At 45.5% G+C, this 5285-nt stretch overlaps 1 long non-coding RNA gene across 1 annotated transcript; it reads left to right on the plus strand.

Moving 5' to 3' along the window:
* Positions 1–4290: 4290 nt before the first annotated feature.
* On the plus strand, positions 4291–4833 carry LOC139783152 (uncharacterized). The gene is made up of 2 exons (XR_011721143.1): positions 4291–4498; positions 4668–4833. It is a non-coding gene; the product is annotated as an uncharacterized lncRNA (long non-coding RNA).
* Positions 4834–5285: the final 452 nt, after the last annotated feature.

The following is a 5285-nucleotide window of genomic DNA, read 5'->3' on the forward strand; positions in this document are numbered from 1 at the left end:
ATGAACAAAGACGGGGCAGAGTTTTTTCTGCCGAAGATATCAGCAGGATGCTCGAACTCGAAGTGGAGCTCATGAACAAGAGGAACATAGCGAGAGCTATGGTTCCGTTTATGCCGGAGAAAACCCTGAAGCAAATAAGGGACAAAAGAAATGAGTCGTGTTACAAAAGATGGAGAGAACAACGCCTCAGTAGTACACTTTCTAATCAAGAGGCTGTCAAGGAAGAGGACCAGCAAGTGGGCGGTGCACCATTAGAGGTCGACGAGGTTTTTGTTGATGCAGAGGAGAACGAGGATGTTTTCCTGGATGCGGAAGAGACACCAGGCGATATTTACAGCTTTGAGGAGTCTACGTCAACTATGAGTTGGAGGCAAGCCAGCATTGCGGCTGTGCTTAAGGAGCTCAAGAGTAGTGAGCCCAAGGAAACGCTGGAAGTACAACGGCATATTATCGAGCTCTTGACGGCAAAGAGTGAAGGTCAGGCAATAACGCAGGTGGAAGTAGACGCAGCTTACGAGCTGGTGGTCAGTTTGTTCCACGCCCCTGCAACTGGGAAGAAAGGTGGTAATTCCCGGAAGCATCGGAGTCGGAGGAAAGGGCTCTCGGGTAGAAGCGAACGCAAAGCCCGAGCCTATGCCCTTACGCAAGAGTTATATAAAAACAACCCCGCTATGCTCGCTAAAATGGTAAGAGAGGGTATGGACATTCAAGCGCAAGATACAGGTGAATCGGTGAGTCCATCAGTGGAGAGCGTCAAGGAGCTCTACGAAGGGCTGTGGGGAAAGCCCGGTCGATGTGATGTTGAACAGGAGAAGCGAGGGGCCACGGTGCCATATAACCCAGCAGAAATTCTACACCCCATCTCCAGTGCGGAGGTTCTGAAGCGTTTCAGGTCTACACGGCTGAGGGTGGCAGCCGGGCCTGATGGACTCCGCAAGGGAGATCTGATGAGAAATGAGGGAGGATACATCCTCCAAGCGATCTTTAACGTAATCATGCTGGCACTGAAACAGCCGAGCGCATGGCGCTGCAATAGAACAACGCTGTTGCTCAAAGAGGGCAAGGATCCCTCAGTAGCGGCTAACTACAGGCCAATTACTATCTCCTCGATACTGAGTAGGTTGTATTGGGGTATTATGGACCAACGCCTAAGAAACGTGGTTCACCTAAACGCACGGCAAAAAGGCTTTGTACCAGAAATGGGATGTTATAATAACATCAACTTGTTAAATGAAGTCCTTGCAACAGCCAAAAAGGGCAAAGGAATCGTTGTCACTCAGGTGGACATTGCCAAGGCGTTTGATAGCCTTCCGCACCCAGTTATTAAGTATTCTTTACTTAGCCAAGGGTTGCCGGAGGAAGTGGTCGCACTGATAATGGACTCGTATAAAGGAGTCAAAACGACCATGAAATGTCGGAACGAAATGTTCGACATAGAGTTGAGAAGAGGTGTCAAACAAGGCGATCCTCTGTCTCCACTCATCTTTAATATCTGTATGGATGTAATCATTGACAAGCTGGAAAGAATGGAAGGCTTCCAAGTTAAGGAAGGCCTTAGCATATCGTGGTGGCCTTTGCCGACGATATAATTCTAATAGCAAATGATCGAATAGCGGCGAGTCGGCTTATGGATGAGCTTGTTGGCTTCCTCTCAAGTTGGGGAATGGCACTATCGATTGGGAAGTGCGTTGCCTTTGGTATTGTCACCACCAAAGATAGCTGGTATATGGTGGACCCTGAAATATACAGTAATGGCGAGAAGATCGCCTACTGCGGCCCTGCGCAGTCAATGCAATACCTAGGCATACAGATTACTCCATGGGAAGGAGTAGTTATTAAGCGTGCAATCGCACGGCTAAGGGACACGCTCCCAAGAATTAAAAGGCTACCCCTGAAGCCTCACCAAAAAGTCGAACTCTTAGCGCGGTATGTATTGCCGCACTTTCTGTACGCCTTCACCGCGGGCACTATAAGTGTCGCAGTGCTAAGAGATATGGACCAAGCACTGAGGACGGCGGTGAAAGACTATCTGCACCTCCCACAATCTACGGCAGATGGTCTGCTATACGCATCCAAACGCGATGGCGGCATGGGCTTTCCGAAGCTCGAAATTGTTGTAACGTCCGCAACTCTAAAAGCTGGATTTCGCTTTCTAACTAATAGCGACCCGGCAATACAGGCCCTAGCAGTAGCGTCAGGGCTGGAGAACAAACTAAAGCGCCTTGCGCATGTAGCCAAACTTGGCTGGCCACTACAGTCGACCAAACAGATCGACGGCTACAAGCTCAAAGCCAAAGCAGACGAATGGAAGAGATGGGCGGATTTGCCCTCCCAAGGCAAAGGAGTGCAAGCCTATAGAAACGATAGAATAGGCAACGAGTGGCTATACCGTCCTAACCTGTTGAAATCGTCCAGGTATATTACGGCGCTCAAGCTGAGAGCCAATGTAGCGGCGAACAAGGTGTCGCTCAATAGAGTCGCTAAAACCGGCAACGTCATGTGCCGAAAATGCAAGGCGCAGCCTGAGACGCTAGGCCACATACTGGGGCAGTGTACTTATACCAAGTCCGGTAGAATCAAACGACACAACGATATTCGAGACTGCATTGAACGACACGTCTTGGGACAGCGTGGAATGGCAGTAACGAAGGAGGCAAGACTGCAGGACCCTCATCTGAGGAATCTCCAACCAGACCTGATCATACAGTATCGGGAAAGGGTCTTTGTGGTTGACATCACAGTCTGCCATGAGGATGGTGATCTCCTTGACAGAGGTAGAAGGGACAAGCTCGCTAAATATGCGTCCCTCGTAGCCCCGCTTAAAGCTCAATTAGGGGCGAAAGACTGTACGATTCTCCCGATAGTTATCGGGACAAGAGGAGCAATGCCCAGAAACACTGTTACCTGTCTACATAAACTGCAAATTAGAGACAGAGACTCGCTGATAATGCTAACACTGCAAGCGCTCAGGAGCTCAGTGGAACTTTTCCATATGTTTATGGACTATAATGCGCCGTTGCGCCTTAACAACAGCGATGCTGCTGATTAAAAACTTTTGGCACTTAGCTCACTGATGTAATTTTTATACACTAACGATGGTCTGGGATTTGATCCATCCATGCAATATTTATTTATTTATTTATTTGGGAGCCTTCTACACTCCCAATTTTAAGCTATGCCGGCACTTTTGCCGTTGACATCAGTGATGCGAGTCGTTCGGATGGGCAATGTCCATGGGCACCGAACGGCGGCAGAGCCGTGCGACCGACCGCCACGGCGTACGGGCGGACGCCTCCACGTGGCTCCCCGCGGTAACGGCAACACTAAGCCGGCCAAGTTTCGCTTCCCCAAGTTGGGGACTCTGCTTCACCATTTTTTCAGCCCGTGCGCAGGAATCCCGCGGCAGATCAGTCAGATGGGTTTCCCTCCTGCGGGAGGACTTGCCAAGAGTGCTAGATAGGCCCAGTCAATATAGATAGGATGGAATTAGAACGAAAGTTACACTGGATCTCTTGTCCTTACTGTTTGGGCAACCTGTTGCGAAGATGAGCGATCCAATCGTTAACCTGCAGGATCGCTCAGCCAGGTCCCGTTGTTAGCAGAAACCGCACTGTCCCGAAGCGGTAAGACGCGCCGATGGCGTGATATAAATAGCCAAATGCCTCGTCATCAAATTAGTGACGCGCATGAATGGATTAACGAGATTTCCACTGTCCCTATCTACTATCTAGCGAAACCACTGCCAAGGGAACGGGCTTGGAAAAATTAGCGGGGAAAGAAGACCCTGTTGAGCTTGACTCTAGTCTGACACAGTGCTCTGAACAGTGCTTCGCCCCCCCGCACCCCCCCCATGCACCTGGCGGTGTGGGTTGGGTTGATGGGTGGGCAGGGGGGGCTTCGCCCCCCTCCCGCACCCCCCCCATGGACACGCCTTCGGCGTGCCCGTTTAGGAAATGTATTTTGCTTTAAGCGTGAGCGGGGGGGGCTTCGCCCCCCCCTGCACCCCCCGTGCCTTAATAACTTTTTGTTATCTCGTTTTTTCTTACATTATATTTTTCTCGTTAAGTACTGCTTTTACAGTAATAGCGTATAGAATATAAAAGTTGCGTTTTTAAGAGATATACAATTTTTATTTGAAACTTTTTGTTCTAAAATGTATATTTATTTAGATAATTAAAAAATATGCAAAAAATTTTTTTTTAATTTTTACGTACAAAATGACCTTTGCGCCAATTTACATTGACATATTCATAATTAGCATATCAAAATATAATAGTATACAAAATTTCAGAACGATCAGAGGTATGGGCTTTTCGGAACTACAGCCCAAAATATATACTATCTTTACTCTTTAAAAACATTTATTTTTTCAGATTTTCTACTGCACAATCACTATAACAAATGTGTTAATGGAAAAAAATATAACTAAATTAAAAAAACTAACAGCACAAAATAAACTATAGGAAGGAAGGCTGGCTGATTTTCGAGTTATAAAAAGGTCATTAACTTAAATTTAAAAACAAAATCTCGTTTAATTAAACAAATTTTAAATACAATTAACGTTTTACGTTTCGACTTTATATACTTAGTCTTCTTGAGAAACCTGATACATAAGAAATAATACATAAAAAATAATTAAAAAATAAAAAGGAATAAAATTGCTACAGATAAAAAGGATAGAGAACAAAGCCGCATACTTTGGACTGACTTGCCAGAAATGTAGCTAAAATCAACACTATGACATAGTATAGACCTTAGCCACAATTAATGTATATACGAGTTGTCAAAAATAGAATGAAATAAGTCAAGTAATAAAATTGTTACTATTATCTATACTGTTGTTATTATTATCAAACGATATTATTTATTATTTGACAGTGTAAAATTGTAATGCATATATTAAAATTACATTAGGGCTAGAATATAAACCAGACCCACAAGAATGAGAGCAATTCCAAGATCTCAAGACGAGAATTAACCAGATCTTACAGGGCGGAATTAAGGAGTCTGGATTACTGATTGAAATCAAAGTAAGAAAAGAAAAGAAAAAAAAAGAAAAGAAAAGAGAGGGGGGCCTCTGCTTTTGTCTACGAGATCAATTCTAGGGCTAGAATATAAACCAGAGCCACAAGAATGAGAGCAATTCCAGATCTTAAGACGAGAATTAACCTTGCAGAGCCCCTAGCGAAACCACTGCCAAGGGAACGGGCTTGGAAAAATAAGCGGGGAAAGAAGACCCTGTTGAGCTTGACTCTAGTCTGGCACTGTAAGGAAACGATGAATGA

This window comes from Temnothorax nylanderi, unplaced genomic scaffold (assembly GCF_030848795.1).
Source record: "Temnothorax nylanderi isolate EJ_2023f unplaced genomic scaffold, tnyl_v1.0 TNYL_tig0473_pilon, whole genome shotgun sequence".
NCBI classification, from domain to species: Eukaryota; Metazoa; Arthropoda; class Insecta; order Hymenoptera; family Formicidae; genus Temnothorax; species Temnothorax nylanderi.